Genomic DNA, 18,852 nt, shown 5'->3' with positions numbered 1-18,852 from the left:
CCATGAGGTCGCAAAGAGTTGGACATGACTTAGTAACTGAACAACACAATTTATATACTAACGAAAGAGAGAAGTAAAATAATATGAAATGCTCATTTAAAACCAGAGAATCAGAAAAAGCATGTAAGACAAACCAAAGAAAAAAAGAAACAGAACGAGGGCAGAAAATAGAAAGTGAATAAAAGTACGGTGGACATTAATCAATAATTACTTAAACATGAATGTATAAAAATACCAACTAAAATGCAAAAGTTATTAGAGTGGATTAAAAAAAAGAGACAAATCAAGAAAAACAAAAAAGAAAAAACAACAAGACAACTATATGTTGTTTAAAAGAAGTCCACTTTAAATATAAAGACAAATAGATTGAAATTAAAGGGACAGAAAGAGATATACCATGATAGTACTAATCAAGAAAAGTAACTATATTAATTTCGAACATAGCAGATTTCAGGACAAGGAAAATAAGGATAAAGAGACACATCACATGACAAGAAAACATAACAATCCTTAATATGTGTGTGCCTAATAACAGAGTATCAAAATACAAGAGACAAAAGTTGTTCAATTCAGTTCAGTCGCTCAGCCATGTCCAACTCTTTGCGATCCCATGGACTGCAGCATGCCAGGCTTCCCTGTCCATCACCAACTCCCAGAGCTTATTCAAACTCATGTCCATCGAGTTGGTGATGCCATCCAACCATCTCATTTTCTGTCCTCCCCTTCTCCTCCTGCCTTCAATCTTCCCCAGCATCAGGGTCTTTTCAAATGAGTCAGTTCTTTGCATCAGGTTGCCAAAGTACTGGAGTCTCAGCTTCAGCATCAGTCCTTCCAATGAATATTCAGAACTGATTTCCTTTAGGATGGACTGGTTGGATCTCCTTGCTGTCCAAGGGATTCTCAAGAGTCTTCTCCAACACCACAGTTCAAAAGCATCAACGCTTCGGCGCTCAGGTTTCTTTGTAGTTCAACTCTCACGTCCATACATGACTACTGGAAAACCATGGCTTTGACTAGATGGACCATTGAAGGCAAAGTAATGTCTCTGCTTTTTAGAGAGACATTAAAAGTTGTTAGACCTACAAAAAAAAGAAAAGAATCCACTATTATAGTGGAAGACTTCAAAAACCTTCTATCAATTGTTGAGGGATCCAATAGACAGAAAATCAGTAAACATATGGTTGAATTGAACAGTACCATCAATTAACTGATCTAAATGACATTTATAGCTATTTCATACAACAGCAAATTACACAGTCTTCTCAAGCTCACATGGAACATTCACCAAGATAGACCACACTCTGGGCCATAAAACTCACTTTATCAAATTTAAAAATGTAGAAATCATGCAAAATCTGCCTGCAGATCACAATGAAATTAATCTAGAAATCAATAACAGAAAGATATCAAGAAAATCCCCAAATAATTAGAGATTAAACAACATATCTCAATAAGTTTTAAGAGAATTACAAAAAATAGTTTGAACTCAATGAAAATACAACCTATCAGATAGAAGATGCAATGAAAACAGTGCTTGGACATAGTGTTGGATGCATATTTTAGAACAAAGAAAGATCTAAAATCAATCATCTAAGCTTTCACCCTAGGAAACTAGAACTTAGAGTGCATGCTCAGTTGTGTCTAACTCTGCCACCCCATCAGCTACAGTCCATGAGATTGTCCTGGCGAGAATACTGGAGTGGGTTGTCATTTCCTCCTCCAGGGGATCTTCCTGACCCAGAGATCAAACCCAAGTATCCTGCAGCTCCTGCACTGGAAGGCAGAGACTTTACCACTGAGCCACCTAGGAAAACTAGAGAAGAAAAGCAATAAAAGCCTAAGGCGAACAGAGAAGAGAAATAATAAAAATTAGAGTCAAAATCAATGAAATTACAAAGAGAAAAACAATAGGGAAAATCAATGAAACCAAAAGTTGTTTAAAAGCTCTATAAAACTGACAAAGCTCTAGGCAGGCAAACCACCTGAGGTACAGAAAAACTTAAGTGACTTGCTCAAAGCGACACAACAAGGAAGTATCAATTCGGGATGTGAGTCCAGGCAGCCTGGCTCTAGCATCCACAGCAGTAACCACTAAACCGCAATCCCACCAGTGGTGTTGGGTCTTCCATCCACCATGGCCCCCCGCCCCCAGAGCACTGCTGCTCTCTCACCTTCTCAGAAAACAGTGATTGGTTATGGGCCTCTTTCTTACTGAATCTGGACACAATGTTGAACCCCTTTGCGCACAATTGCATCACCTTCAAGGAGTCAGCTCTGATGTTGAAACTAATGTGTCCTTCTGACCAGATGTCCATTTGCCCCAATACCACTTTCATTCCATGGTCAATAACAAGCTATTCACTGAGCTCCTATTCGCTGGGCACTTTTTTCCAAGGTTATTTTGACTAGAAACTAGGACACAGAGAGAGAGAGAGAGTCAGTAGCAGAGAGGTGGAAGGAAGGAAAGAAAGAGGGACGGAGGAAGCAGGGAAGGAAAGAAGGAAAGAAAGGGAGAGAGATAGGGACGTGAGGAGGGAGGATGGAGGAAACATTTTAGTCTTTCAGAGGCAACTATTCTTTCCATTTGTTTTTCCCAGGAAACTATGACCTCAGTCGTGTCATATGTAGTTGCACCCTGAACATCCACCTTTCAATCGCTTAAAGAAATATTGGACAGAGGAGACTGGTCTCAGAAGTCTTGCTCTGCCTAGACAAGGAGTATGATGAAGTCACTCACTCTTGCACTAGCCTGGAACTCTGCAGCCTCATGCACACCCACATTCAGCAGCTGATTAGCCTCTTTAGCATTCATCGAACCTGTAAGTTGCTGGAAAAGAAAAACTAGTCATTGGAACATTTACGGACGACTGAGCACACAAATGAGTTACAGTTAGATTTACAAGTTAGATTCTACCGCATCATTAATCCATAAGGATCACATCACCAATTGTGATGAAGCTGTGCCTGTTTTTCTTCCTTATTCCTATCATTGCACACAGGAAGAGGGATATGACTCTTCAGTGCTGTGCTTAGTCGCTCAGTCATGTCTGACTCTTTGCAACCCCATGGACTGTAGCCGACCAGGCTCCTATACCCATGGAGATTCTCCAGGCAAGAATACTGGAGTGGGTTACCAAGCCCTTCTCCAGGGGATCTTCCCAACCCAGCGATCAAACCCAGGTCTCCCGCATTGCAGACAGATACTTTACTGTCTGAGCCACCAGTAAAGTGAAAGAAAGTCTACCCATGGATATGTAGACTTCCCTGGTGGTTCAGATGGTAAAGTGTCTACCTGTAATGTGAGAGACCAGGGTTCGATCCCTGGATTGGGAAGATCCCCTGGAGAAGGATATGGCAACCCACTCTAGTACTCTTGCCTGGAAAATCCCATGGATGGAGGAGCTTGGTAGGTTACAGTCCATGTGGTCACAAAGAGTTGGACATGACTGAGCAACTTCACTTAGAACAATTAGTATTAGTTAAACAAAATGGAGAAAATATTTGGTTGGACACTGGCTTTTGTAGCACAGGAGGCTCAGATAATGTAGTGATTTGGATGAGAATTTGGAAGGAAAGGTCAAGTGATTTCTGTAGGAAGACTGTTGAGACTGTCGGTTTGTGAGGGTAAGGCAACAATGTCTAGTAAAACTTCTGGCAGCTTTTTTGTGAAATGAGCTGAGTATTTCTCAGGATATGGGCAACTCTTTTACAAAGACAATACTACACATGGTGCATCCACTGACTTAGAAACTATCCTATCGATAGTTTCAAATTTCCCTGTTTTATCCTCTAATTAGAATCTTTTAAAAATCATGGATGAAAACTCAACCTTCCTGCTCAAGGTCACAACTGTTTGAGTTTTCTGTCATGAAGTGGAACACATCCAACCAAAAAAAAAATCAGAAAAGTGCTGTCTGGGAAGACCGTGGAGATTTTGGCTCAGACTTTGAACACCCAAAATAGGGGTATCGGGAGGACCTAAGGGCAGCTGATGCTTCCAAGGGAACCTGAAGATATGAGATCTAGTTGACAATATTTTTAAGAGATTTCCCTAGAGAAGTCAAAACAAATCTGGTCATTTATTATGGTGTAAATAGACAGTGACCAGAGAGAATGATTTGTTGTGGTTGTTCAGTCACTAAGTCGTGTCCAACTCTTTTTAAACCCACAGACTGCAGTACACGAGGCTTCCCTGTCCTTCACTGTCTCCCAGAGTTTGCTCAAATTCATGACCATTGAGTCAGCGATGCTATTTAACCATCTCATCCTCTGTCACCCCCTCCTCCTCCTGCCCTCAATCTTTCCAGCATCAGAGTCTTTTCCAATGATTGAGCTCTTTGCATCCAGTAGCCAAGTATTGGAGCTTCAGCATCAGTCCTTTCAATAAATATTCAAGGTTGATTTCCTTTAGGATTGGTTGGTTGACTGATTGGCTGTCCAAGGGACTCTCAAGAGTCATCCCAATCAAGAGAATGGTTGTCAATGATCTTATTTGTAACATTGTTGAAGACCTAAGGTTCTTCCTCAGATCAGAACGTGCTGAAAAATGATTTTTTCCTAACACTGAGGGACATCTCACCTTCGGAAAGTTTACCATTCAGGCAAGAACTTCTCCAAGCATCAGTTACAAATTTTGCTTTGCCATTTTGATACAAGATTTTTATTTCGTGTGTGTGTGTGTGTGTGTGTGTGTGTGTGTGTGTGTAGTAAGAACCTTTAACTTGAGACAGACTCTGTAAATTTTTCAGTATTGTAACTATAGCACTGCCTTGACAGCAGATCTCTAGAATGTATTCACCTTGCCTGGCTTTATATGCATTCACCTTACACCTGTTAAGATGGCTGTTATTTTTTTTAAAAGGTAAGTGTCAGTGAGGATTTAGAGAGATTGGAACCAATTGGTCCAATCAAACATGAGACATTGGGAGATGTTCTGCTCTTGGTTGTTCTTGTATGTTCTGCTCCTTATTTTTGCATGACCAGCTCCTGATCACTCAGAGTATCACCTCCTCATAGACAGATTCCTCACCACACTTTGCTCCTTTACATGTACTTGTTTCTTCTCTGTCTCCTCCTACTAGACTATAAGCCCCATAAGAGCATGTTTCTTTTGTTCCACTGGGAGTGGTACTTGGTACACGACAGGAGCAGAGATGCATCTGCGGCATGAAGGGGAGAAGGAGTCCTGGAATCAAAGGTTGTCCTCGCAGGACCTAAAGCATGATTCCTGATGCTCTCAAAGAAACGTTGACTCTTCCAGCAGCCAATTTTGAGCAGTACCCAGGATCAGTCTCCCTCCAATCTTTAACATTTTCTTTGTATTTATTATAGCGCTGAAATGGGATAACATAAGATCTGAAATGCTCAGATCTGAAGTGTACCATTGAAACAGTTTTGACTAATCCATATGGGGACACAGACCTTTTCCCGCACCACAGAGCGTTCCTCTGTGCCCTTTTTGGGCACCCTCTCACCTCCATGGCAAATAACTACTGATCTGGTTTTTTATCATCACAAGTTCATTTGCTAGAATTTAATTTACATGAACTCACATTGCATGCATTCCTTCTGTGTGCAACATGCACAACACAACCCAGTATTTCCTCTTTTATTCAGCATGGTATTGGGGAAATTTGTCTGTGTCATTGCCTGTACCAGTACACGTCTCTTTTTATTGCTGAATGGTATTCCATGGCATGAATGCACCACTATGTGCTTATCCATTCTCCTCTTGAAGGACACCTGGGGTATTTCTAGCTTTTGTCTATTATAAAGTTTTAGTGGATATGAGTATTCATTTCTCTTGGATAAATACCTAGGTGTGGAATTGTTGGGTCATAGGATAGGTGTGTATTTAAATTTTTAAGCAACTGTCAAATAGTTTTTAAAGTGATTATGCTTTTTGAAATCCACTTTTAATTCCCTGAGAATGCACTGTGAAACTATCGGGCAGCCAAATATCTGGAGATCATCCATAAATACATATATGAGTAAATGCAGTATAAAGTATAATAAGCCAGAGAGCTCCGAGGGAGGCTCCAATCCCCGGGGCCCCAGAGAAGCCCTTCCCCATTGTCCCATGGAACTTGGAGCAAGAGGGCTAGATGGTCCACACTGCCAGGGGAGAGGCAGCCACTGTGCCCTTGGGTCAACTCAACCTTTTCCACCATGTGCTTCTTTAATGGGTAGAAAGCTAGAAGCCAACATTCTGTTTTGTGTTGAGTTTCCTGGCCCAGGCTTAAGAGCAGATAAAGTCTGGCACATGCCTGGGGCTATTTCAGGCTCTCAGAGATGCAAGCGGCTGTCCCTCAGAGAAAGTGGGGCAACTCAGTATCATGCAGATATTTGAGTTTCCAGGAGGAAGGTTTACTCTGAGGATGGAGACTTCCCCTGGTGGTCCAGTGGTTAAAACTCCATGCTTCTGCTCCCAGTCCAGAGGACCTGGGTTCGATCCCTAGTCAGGGAACTGGATCCCACACACCAAAACTAAAGAGTTTGCATACCACAACTAAGATCCTGCAAGCTGCAATGAAGATTAAAGATCCTGCATACCACAACTAAGACACAGTGTAGTCAAAAAAGCTTTAAAAATCCCAGGGTGGCTTTCCTCCTCATTAATAACCCCGTTTTTAGGCCGATAGCTAAAGGCAGTGTCCTTTGGTCATGGGGGAGGGGTAGCTATTTAGGAACTTATTTCCCATCAAGAGTGAATAATTCACCGGGACAAGGTCTAAGAGGAAGGAAGCTTGATGCTCGTAGATTTCTCAGGTCACCTATGTTCAGTCAGGGAACACTCTTAACGTCTTCTGGAATCTACCCAGAAAGGCTTTCGGATGGCTTCGAGCTGTCCTGGGAGTTTTCCCCTTTCTGCTGTGTGTTGGGAGGGGGCCAAGCGCCTCCACGACTAAGGCACATGCCTCCCAGAGGAACAGCCAGGGAGGGAGTGCCAGCATCCCAACCCCCAGACCCGGGGAGGCCAATCCATTCTGGTCTTTCAGGCCTCCAGCAACCCCCAGCAGCCCTAAAATACCTCCCCGCCCCCCACCCGAAGTCATTCTGGAAAAGACGCTGAATTTCCCGAGAGCCAGGGGAGTCCTCAGGAACCGGACTGGACCAGTTCCTGGAACTGACCATCTGGAAAGGCAATGACCATCTGGAACCTTCCCCGAGGCCCAAACAAGCCCCAGAGGTGACCAAAGGTGAACCCGTTTCCCACCACGTCCTCCATCTTGGACTCGGGCTTCCCAGCCTTCTCGGAGCTAGAGAACACCCCAAGGCTTTCCAAGTCTGGGTCCATATTTCCAGGGCTAGTGTACGTTCAAGACAACCCCAAATTGGGATCATGCTTGCTGAGAATGAGCTCGTCTGGCATGGTTGTGGTGAAATTTCCTGTCAGTGACATACTGAGGTAGAAACCACCTGGACTCTTCTGATTGACTAGGTCTCTGGCCTCGGATGCCTGAAGTATCCATTCCCACAGCTCTGTGCAGGCGTCACCTTGGCCTCTGAGGTAGACGTTAGGGGATGATTGTATATACCATTGTTCAGACCTAGGCCCAAGCAATCAGGGCGTTAAATTGCTTTTACTCCCACTCTGAACTTTTTTTTTTCTACTGGAGATTTTATTTAATTTTTTATTTTCTAACTGGAGTATAATTGCTTTACACTGTTGGGTAGATTTCTGCTCCCAGCCCACCCCCTGCCCACTCCCAAGGTTATCAGGAGCACTGCGCTCTGCTATACACCAGCTTCCCACTAGCTATTTTACACATGGTGGTATATAGCACCCTGGGCTTTTTGTAACAAAGTTCACCTTAAAAACAGATGAACTTGCACTATAATATACAAAATAGATAATCAACAAGGACCTACTATATAGCACAGGGAAACTTGACTCAGCATTCTGTAATAAACTATATTGGAAAAGAATCAGAAAAAGCATAGACATATGTATAACCGAACCATGTGTATACCTGAAACTAACACAGTGTTGTAAATGAACCATATTTGAATATGAAATAAAAGTTTAAAAAAACGAGCAGACTAAAGCAGGTGAACTTGCTTTCCAAAGGCGCCTTTACAAAGACTCTGAAAACAGGATAAATGTTATGTTTTCTTGATAAGGCATTTATTCCATCCTCTGAGCACCCACACTTCGTAGGTCAGGAAAAAAAAAAACCCAGGTGCTGTTCTGGTTTGATAGAAGTGGTTATCACATGCTATTTAGAGACCGTGTGGAAGGATTTCTTGGCTCCGACTGAGTCCTGGAATTCTGTTTCCCACAGTTCTTTCAGCAGCCGGGGCTCTGAGTCATCACCCGGTGACCAGAAGCTGGAGTCCAGCAGCATGCGCTCCCCAGATAGTGAGGTCAGATGTGCCAGCCCCACTGGGAGCCCGATAACTGACTTATTAACGTCCATGAATGATAGCACTTTTGATTAAACGTCACATCTCTGTCTGTTCTTGCTCTTGCCCCAACTAAAATTAGAGTTGGCATTTTGATAACTGTGCCCTTGCTTGAACTTTAGGATGGTTCAAGGATAGGGGGAAAAAAATCACGGTGTCACTAGACTGTGACCTCCAAGGCAGGGGGTTTTCTGGGTCACAAAGCCTTAGACCTTAATTCAAGCCTTGCTGGCCATTTTTTCCCCCTATAGAGTAAACTTAGATGTATTTTTAAGCCCAACAGGGTATGTATGTAGATTTTAGAATCTTGGCATTTCGAATGCCAAGCTTCTCCTCCTAAACCAGATATATAAACAAAGTCACTTTACATCACTGTGCTTCAGATTCACATCTATAAAAAGGAAACAATGATACTTCCTGAACTAGTATAAGGATCACCTAGGATAACAGAGATCCCTTTGTGAATAATAAAGGTAGTATATAACTATGAGATGTTATTAAGACCACTATTATTCACATTCCTAGCTTTTCTAGTTTGTGGCTTTGTTTGGAAGCTTTAATTGCCAAAGTCAGTTTTTGTCCCATTTTAATTTCAGATTTCAAGATGTAAAATATTATAGCTGAACTTGGAACTATTTTCTAAAGTTACCCTGGACCTAGGAAATGAAGATGTTCCAGAGACAGCAGACAGCTTAAGGTCTCCACTAGAGTGAGGAGAAGGTCAAAGGGCAGACAGATAAAAAACAGAGGACAAGTACAGTGAGACTGGACAGGGGATGTCAGTACAATAGAGTGTTCCCTTCTGGGGAACAGAAGTCTAGGTTTTCCTGCAGTGGGACAGAGTGTTCAAGGCATCTCAGGGAATTAGGTTAAAGTGCATGTGCAAAGGAAAAAGTAGAAGGCGGGGGTAAGTGCATGAGTTCTTAGTCACTCAGTCGTGTCTGGCTGTTTGTGGCCCCATGGACTGTAGCCTTCCAGGCTCCTCTGTCTTTGGGATTTTCCAGGCAAGAATACTGGGGTGGGTTGCCATTTCCTACTCCAGGAGATCTTCCCAACCTAGGGATTGAACCCACGTCTCCTGTGACTCCTGCATCCACAAGTGGATACTTCACCACTACGCCACCTGAGAAGTCTTAGAAGTGGGGAGGCCCTTCCAAAGATATTGACTCACTTCAGGTGGAAGGTGGCTGCCGTTTGGACAAGGTTTTGAGCACAGCTTGAGGGAAGATAGAAAGTGAAGAATAAATCTGAGCAAAGACTCATTAGACTGAGAGATAAAGTGGGGGTAAGATAGAGGCTCTGAGTTCGGGACATCGTGTGAGGATCTCAATGAGGTTGCAGAGCAGGTGTTGTGGGTGTGAAAGTGTGAAAGGTGGGAGCTGAAGGTCTTAGACAGGGGGATTCTGATTGATGGGAGTGTGCACATGGGTGGGTACGATGGAAATAGGGAGAGGGGGTGAGAGCACCCAAAGTGGGGGAAGTCAAGGGCCTAAAAGGCCCATGTTCCCTGAGTCCCCACATTGTGAATGGAGCCCCCAGACTTCAGGATATGAGGTGCACAGGAGCCAAAGCTTCCAATGAATCTGGAGGACTAACCAAGGTTTAGAAGCTGAGTGTGACGAGAACGGGAAGGGAATGGTTTAGCCCCGTGACAGGAGCCCATACAATGGAGAAGATGGATAGTATTTGGGATGCCAACTCTCCTCTCTTCTGATCTCTTCTTCCTCATTCCATTTTTCAGGCCCAAATCCAGAAACGGGGAAGATGAAGAAAGATGAGCAGCCGCCACATGACTCTTGAAAAGACTACAGATTCATGACGCTTTCATCAGCTAGTTAGGTGTCAGTAAGAAAGAAGAATAAGGAATTGGTCTGTGAGGAGATGGAAGGTGTAGATGCCTTTTCATAGGGTGCAAGAGGAGCTGTGGAAAGAGCTGGGGATGGGGACAGCCATGGAAGGAGAAGATGAGAGGCAGAGCATGAAGCCTGGGTGAGCAGAAGGCTTGCACTGGGGGCTGTGTCTGAGTGACTAGATGAGATGGTTGGGTGGACTGAACTGACCCCAAAGCTGTGAGTGGACTCAAGGCAGGCTGAAACCTCAGGTCTTCTCCAAAACCCAATGGCAGCAAGAGTCGTATTATTATATATTACTGAGAAAGGTGTGCTGGCCAAGAACTACCCCACAGGTAAGCTCAGAACTAGGGTCTTTTATATGTTCTTCAGGGGACAATGAGTTCGCACGTGCCAGGGCTTCATTGGCCTGCTTGAGTAGAACATAGCGTCTGCAGACCCACGGGGTAGTGACCTGTCACAGCTAGTGGGCCTGCCAGCGTGACATCTGAAGTGAAGCTCTGAGGTCAGCTCTCAGTTATCAAAGGTCTGAACAAGAGGCTGTGTTTTGCCCTTGGGTTCTAGATGATATAGTGAGGTGGGTTGATTCTCTTCTTGCTCTTTACCCTTGCATTCTTCCTCCCTTCTTCCCACACTTGCAACATTATTGGTGACCTTGAAAACTGGTGACAACCTAAATGCCCAACAATAAGAGAATGGTTAAATAAACTATAGTATATTTGTGCTTCAGAATGAGTGCGTGCATGCTGAGTCACTTCAGTTGGGTCCCACTCTTTGTGACTCCATGGACTGTAGCCTGCCAGGTTCCTCTGTCCATGGGATTCCCCAGGTAGGAATACTGGAGTGGGTTGCCATTTTCTCCTCCAGAGGATCTTCACAACCCAGAGATTGAACCCACATCTCTTGCATCTCCTGCATTGGCAGGCGGATTCTTTACCACTAGCATCACCTGGGAATACTGAAAGTCTATTAAAGAAATGGGGCAATTGTACATGCTATTGTGAAAGGATTTCTAAGATGACTGTTGGGTGAAAAAAAAAGGAATTGGCAGGATAATGATTAGTATTAGATCAAATACATATTTGGAAAAAAGTGAGGGAGGGAAGAGGGGAGAGGAGGAAGGAGAAGGAAGGTAAGAAGGAAGGAAGGGAGGAAGAGAATTAATTTTTGTGTTTACCGTGTGTAAGTATGTGTTTTTGGGTGTTTGTGAATAGAGAAAAGTCCTGGACACAAAGATCCTGGGCTGATAACTGCAGTTACCCCAGATGTGAGCCTTTGGGTTAGTAGGAAGGAGAGGAAGAATTTTTATAAAGGAATAATTTTTACTTATACTACACATTTCTGCAATTTTCTAGAATTTTTTTCAGTTATTATTAGGTATTACATTAGTAATTAAAGACATAAACAAGTCTATAAGCCATTCTCTCTAGATCTGGTCTTTACAAGCTCCAGTGCACACTCAAGTCTTATTAACTTGGAGTTTAGGCATGCTAGAAAAAAGCAGTGAATATTTACTCATCGAAGGCATATTGCTTGGAGAGACTTGGAGCAAAGGATGATGGAAGCAATTTGCAAAATCACTCAACAGAAACTGGAGAATGCTGTCAATGAGTTGGAAAATTGTCCTGAACAATTCATGATGAGGGTTCGTGGCCAAACAGAAGCTGAGAAACTTGAACTGCCTTGCTTTTGCATGCCATTTTCTATCTTCTGATTACAAGTAAGAGCTGAAATTATTAAAGTTTAAAATTACACAAGCCAGCAATTTTTGCCATTCTCAAATGATCAATTTAAGAGTCACACACAAGTAATTTAAGGTTTTAAGGAGTGGCATCTGAAACCTACACAATAAATATTTTGAAAAGCGAATTCAATTTCACTTGAAAATATGGAAAGGTGAAGTTTTTAAAGAAATTTCCCATTTGATTTGTTTTCAGAATTTTCCACACAAAGCCTAGGTGAGCCCCCTTTCCACCCGATCACTTAAAAACCTGTTAGAGTTGACAGCAATGATTTCATCTTATATTAGCTTCCTGTCTAAATATACCACTGAACAAATTACTGCAGACAACTTCGGTGTTAAAACAGCTTTCCGTACAAACACAGTCTCTCAAACAAGTGTGAATGAGCTGCACTTGAAAATTCATTCCTTGTCATTACTTTTCAAAGTCAGGGACACTTCACTAAGCCTCTGTCCCAGATCTCAAGAGAGGGAAAGGGTACAGATTGGCAGGGGACAAGATCTGTCCTCAGAGCCCGTCTCTCACAGTCTCTTTTCTGCCCCATTTGGCCCATGATGTTGGTTCCATCTTGGTTGGGTCCACTGTCCTGCCTCACCCGCCAGTCCCAGATTCTTTCCCCAGCATTTCTGAAGATTTCTTCTGTGACATTAACTAGAACACTTTTTAAGAGAAATTTTTTATTAAGCTTTTTATTTTGAATTGGAGTGTAGCCTATTAACAATATTGTGGTAGTTTCTGGTGGACAGCAAAGGGACTCAGTTGTACATATACCTGTACCCCATCTCCCCTTAACTCCTCTCCCATCCAGGCTGCCACATAACATTGAGCAGTTTCCTGTGCTATACAGGAGGCCCTTGTTGGTTATCCATTTTAAATACAGCAGTGTGTACATGTCCATCCCAAACTCCCTAACTATCCATTTCCCCCATTCTTTTCCTCGGCAACCGTAAGTTCATCCTCTAAGTCTCCCTGAATCTGTTTCTGTTTGGTAAATAAGTTCACTTGTCTCATGTCTTTTTAGATTCCACATATAAGGCATGTCATACGATATTTAACTTTTATTTTATATTGGAGTATAGTTGGTTAACAATGTTCTGTTAGTTTCAGGTGCACCATAAATAGTGATTCAGATACATACACATCTATCTATTCTTTTCCAGAATTTAGGTTATTACAGAATTTTGAGTATAGTCCCCTGTGCTATACAGTAGGTCCTTTTTGGTTATCTATTTTATATATATAGCAGTATGTACATGTCAATGGCAAACTCCTGATCTAAAAGATCAAATAAAAGGATTATCCATGGGCTCGGGCCTGGTGCACTGGGAAGACCCAGAGGAATCGGGTGGAGAAGGAGGTGGGAGGGGGGATCGGGATTGGGAATACATGTAAATCCATGGCTGATTCATATCAATGTATGACAAAACCCACTGGAAAAAAAAAAAAAAAAGGATTATCCAGAAAGGGCAAGTCCGTCCTTATTTTAAGGAAGGGAGAGCCAAAACTCACACAAAAATCAGAGACATTTCAAATTGCAAGAAATTAAGAAAATCTTTGAATTCAATTTCCTCCTTTAAAAGCTGAAGAAACTAACTCCCTGAGAGCGATGTGACTGCCCAGGACCAAATGGATATTTTGTGGTCAGTTTATGGCTAGACAGAAAGAGATTATGTTTGGTACCCAGATATTTCTGGAACATTTTGGCGGTATTGAAAAACATGATTATACCCAAAATGTAGTAAATGCATTTAATCACCCTTACTGGGTGATTAAACAACAATAAATTGCAGTGTCTTGATATCTGTTTTTATACTAAGGCTTGAACATTAATTTATTCAACCGGCAAATATTTATCACCTACCTGTTCAGGTATTGGGAGGGAATGCAGGGAACAAGAGGGTCACTGGAGAGTTTTGAGCAGAGAAGGAACATGGTAAAATTGTAAAGGACCACTCTAGTCACCCTGTTGAAAATAGACCATGAGGCAGGGATGGGATGTGGTCTAGGAAAACCAGTTAGGAGGCTGTTGCAATGAAGGTGAGCAAGTATTGTGGCTTCTACCAAGGTAGGAGTTAAATGAATGATGTTTCAAAGGAAGAGGTGAGCAGGACCAGCTAATGCACTGATGTAAATGTAGAAGCAAGGAATGAGTCAGGGACAACTCCAGAATATTTGCCTTTAGCCACTGAAAGAATGCAGTTGCCACTAACTAAAATGGGGAAACTAGAAAGATGTGACTGAGGGATAAAATTCGTTCAGTCTGGGGCAAATTGTTTGAATACCCTAAAAAACATTCAAGAGCAATATGAGTAAGCATGATCAGACCTACAAGTGTGAAATTTAGAGGAAGTACCTGGCTTGGATATTTTCTAACTTTAATTTTGAAGTAAAGAGCTTCATTATAGCTGGGTTGTCTCCCATAAAGGCTGTAATAGAATTTTTCACTAGAGTGTTAATGACTCTTGTATTTTACAGATTCAGCCAGTACCTATTTATAAGGCACCAGGCACTTCCTCTGATGGCTCAGATAGTAAAGAATCTGCCTGCAGTGTGGGAGACCCAGGTTCAATCCCTGGCTCGGGAAGATCCTCTGGAGAAGGGAGTGGAAACCCACTCCAGTATTCTTGCCTGGAGAATCCCAGGGATAGAGGAGCCTGGCGGACAACAGTTCATGGGGTCACAAAGAGTCAGCCACGACTGAGTGGCTTTCACGTTCAGGTACTATTATAGGTTCTCGGGGTATAAAAATCATTATGACCCTTGTTCTAGGTGCCTACATCTACAGGAAACAAAAAATAGCCAAAAAAAACCTTTGATACTATAAATACTGTAGGAGTTTGCTCACAGGGCTAATGAGAACACAGAAGCAGATGTAGTCAACTACACCCAGGAAGGCCAGAGATAGTGTCTGAGCAGTCTTTAGGGTTGAGTTTGAGTTCTACAGACAGACAAGGGTATTTCAGGCAGAGAAAACATGCATGCACGCACAGGGGCAGGGAGAGCAGGGCTCATCCTGGGACCCACAGGGTCCAGGCCTTGTAGGGAAAGGTGACTGTGAACTGTGGGATAAAGAGAAGATGGTGGGCGGGCTGTGTGGAAGGTATGATTTGCCGGGTTGCTATGCTACCTCATTAAGGAAGAGAGAACAAACACGGGCAGGATGAGTAAAGACGCACACGTCCGTGCCGCTGGGCCCTGCTGAGCTGCAGTTAATCTCCTGGTGGCAGAGGAAGTGGCCCGGCTGGCAGGGATGGAGGGACAGGTGCCAGGAGCTGACAAGGGCTTGAAAGGGTGCCCTTCAGAGGGTTGTCTCCAGTTCCTGAGAACCGGACCAGCTGCTGCGGGGGCCAGGCAGAGAAGGACCAGGCACACCGGGAAAGGACCTGGCCTCCATCTGAGAAGATGGAGAGCTGCAAGCAAGCCTTCCATTGGAGAGGGGCCCAGTGGCCCTTCCTAAGGGGTTCCTCTCCTCCCAGCAGACTTGGATGAGGAATGATGCCTCAACTCAGGGAAAGTCATCTCATTTGGCAGAAATGCCTCAGTGGATCACAGCTTGTGTGGTGGACACTGGTCCTCCTAGCTCCCCCAGATCAGGCCATGTGAAAGGCCAACTGTTCCTTTTTCACTTAAGAACCAGCCCAAAAATGTGAGATTTCTGTCCAGTCTTAGCCTCTGAGAGTCACAAAAGAAATGCTTTTACTTGGGATATTTCAGAGCATGTGCAAATGTGTATCAAATCTTAACAAAGTGTTAAGATTTAAACAAATTGTAGAAAGGATCATCAATTGAAAGTATGTTCATTGTGATGTGTGTATGTGTGTATTTATTAAAACTGAGGGGGAAAGGAAACACCTAGGGTTATAAAAAAGGATAAATCCTCAATCCCCGATCCTCCCCATTTTCCTTGATACATCGAGGTACATGTCCCTCTTCATGAAGTGAGCTGTGTGCTGTGGCTTTTATTGTATATGACAGAAGCCCGGTAGATTGTACACTTGTGAGCGTGGCAGGCCTTAAAACTGTACCTAGGATGACGATTATGTTGTGGTGATTTTCCAGGGAGAGGAAAGTCTTTTCCAGGGTGGCTTTCTGCTCCTGGCTTTTAGGGTTTGGAGGTGAATGATGTAGCCTGTTACCACTCTTCCTGGTCTATTCATTCCCATGTTCTGTCCTCAAGAAAGCAGCTAAACAATTTCTATTCCTCTGGTACAATGTTTCCAGAAATAACCAGCTGAAATTTCCACTTAGTTGTTTCATTATCTTGGGGGTAGGATATAAAGAAACTAGTCTACATGTAAACTCCACGTTACATACACATACACACACACTCTGGGAATGGGCATGTATTTTTCTAAGATATTCTACTTGTGATACTAAACTCTTCTTGTGTCTGATCTACACAATCAAATATCCCAACTCCACAGTTGATGGAGAGTCCAATGCCCTTGTCAGGAGTGATGTGAACTTCTGAAGCTATTAGGTTAATATGGTGACTTCTTTATCTGGTCTCCTGTTTTGGCTAGATTGTCTTGTTTATGGAGTTAGTGCCCTGCGTGTGAGGGACCTAGTCCACACCAAGTAAACCCGTGGATGCCTGCCACGTCCACAAAGCTGCCACACAAACGACTCACCTCGAGTCTTTGGATGTGAAGTAACTTTGCTAAAGCTTTAGGGCAAATGATGGGACGTTTATATCACAGCAACTCATACAATCTCAAAGCCAAAGTAGTCTTCATCTCTCTCCTTAGAAGTCCCTTGGCCTCTTTTTTTTTTTTTTTCTTGCTAAGCTATCTTAATTCTTTTCTTTCCCCTCTGTATCCTCATTGCTCACTTTTTTTCTGATCCAAGTAAGAGTCTTCATAGATGTCTCTAGAGAAATGGGGAGAGAAAAAAAAGATAGGATATAAATAACCATTATGTACCACTTCCAGTGGTAAAATTCTCTCCGTCACCACTTCTAGCTTGAACTCCAAAGTGTCTGAGGCATTCACTCTATTTCATCATAGCTGCATGCCTTCCTTTTTTATTTTTACTTTTTCAGGAAAGGGAAAATTGGACATTGAAAGGCAAATGGAAGAAGTCAGTAGGAAGTTTTCAAAGTATTTATTGGAGGCATATATTACTACTACTGAGGGACATCACTGACAGCAGGAAGAGGTTTTAATATGAGTTAAAGGGAATTTTCTACCTAGGCCTGAGAATAGAAATTAAGTTAGAGCGGGAGAGGGCTGGTTGTTGGAAAGAGTATGAAGGAGGAGGCAGATGTTAATTCAATCTGGTACCTGAGTAACTAAAAGGAGCAAAGTCCTGCCAGGAAAAGAGACCAGCAGTCTCCAGGAGGTTTATTTCCCACATCTGGGGAGGCATCTGTAGCTGAAATTTGCATGGAAAGGGACAGTACACTCGAGGACAAACTGTGATTTCCCGAAAGGGGCTTAAACAAATTCTGCATCCTTTTCTCTACTGCTGTTAATCTCTTGCCAGGACCCTGATGATGACCAGGAGATTATTTGAGATCCCAGGGAGGCAAGGCAGGTGGAAGGAGGGGAACATGCCTACTCACAGGAGGACGTCGATACTATCTTTGAGGATGACTTCAGACACCGAGGAGGTCAGAGACAATCTTTCGCTTTCAATTACTGACCTTTTGAATAAAAGGACTGGTTGTGTCAGCCCCATGTTTTTGTTGGGAAACATGTTCCAACATTGCTTTCACATTCGTGTGTGTGTGTGTGTGTGTGCATACCCCGTGTACTTTTCAGTCACAAAGGGCCCTTTTGTGGTCACTAATGAAAGCGGGAGAGACCATTACAGGGCATGGACAGCCCTGTGCCCAGGAAATTGCATTCCCATTTCATGCCAGACAGTAGCTCACAGCTGTTTCTGTGTCCTTTGCTGCTTCCAGACAAGGAAGTAACATGTCAGTCAAAAGGAGAGATGCCACAGCAGGATGAACAAGGAGAGTTTATGGGGCTGGAAGATGGATGAAATTAAGCAAGAGTACGGTCGTTCTCCTCAGCCAATAGAGTCATAAGCCTTGTCCAGTATTTTCAGCTTAAGACATCAGACTGACGACGTGGGCTGAGGTGGCAGACGGGTGAGTCCAGCTCACTCTTTCCACTGTCTTACCTGTCCCCCTGCCATCTTTATCCATAAGGAATCACAAAGGTGTTTCATGTTGACTACTCTCTGCTTTAATATCTTGTGTTTAAGCATCTCAACTCCTCGTTGTACTTAGTAATCCCTTCAGGATAGGAATCAAGCAGGTGAGAACAGCTCTGAGCTGACTGGACCAGTCAGGGGACACATTTGTATCAGATCACACCAAAGATGTCTGACTGAAGTGTTTAAAATGGAGAGAGAATGAACTATTGGCCGAATACTGGGCTGCCGTGTCTCAGGGGGTATATCCCCAAGCTGTGGACACTTGGGGACATCCTGGTGAGGAGTTGTGTTTACAAGTAGGAGAAAGGTCACCTGGCAGGTGAAGAGGGTCCTTCTGACAGAGCTGGGCCCCCATGGTGGCATTAGGAAGACATAGATCAGGGGAAGGCGTTGACTGGCTTCTTGGAAGGTGTGACTCTCTAAACTTTCCAACTGTTTGCTGCCTTTTCAATCTCACACCACCTTCTCTCCTCACAGATCTACACGAAGCTTTCCTCCCATATATGGACCCCCAGCATCATGTGCTCGGGCTTCCTTACTCTCCTTCTCTCTCGCTTCAAGAGAACACCAGTAACATAAAGTCAGCTTACATCTTGTGACCACCAAATACCTCTGTTTCATCAGATTTCTCTGAGCCCTTTGGACAGTGAGATTAAATCAGGGAGAGGACTGAACCTAAATTCTCTGAG

The sequence above is a fragment of the Cervus elaphus genome, chromosome 28 (assembly GCF_910594005.1).
Source record: "Cervus elaphus chromosome 28, mCerEla1.1, whole genome shotgun sequence".
In the NCBI taxonomy this organism is placed as follows: Eukaryota; Metazoa; Chordata; class Mammalia; order Artiodactyla; family Cervidae; genus Cervus; species Cervus elaphus.
The sequence above is the reverse complement of the archived record's forward strand: the minus strand, read 5'-3'. Positions refer to the sequence as shown.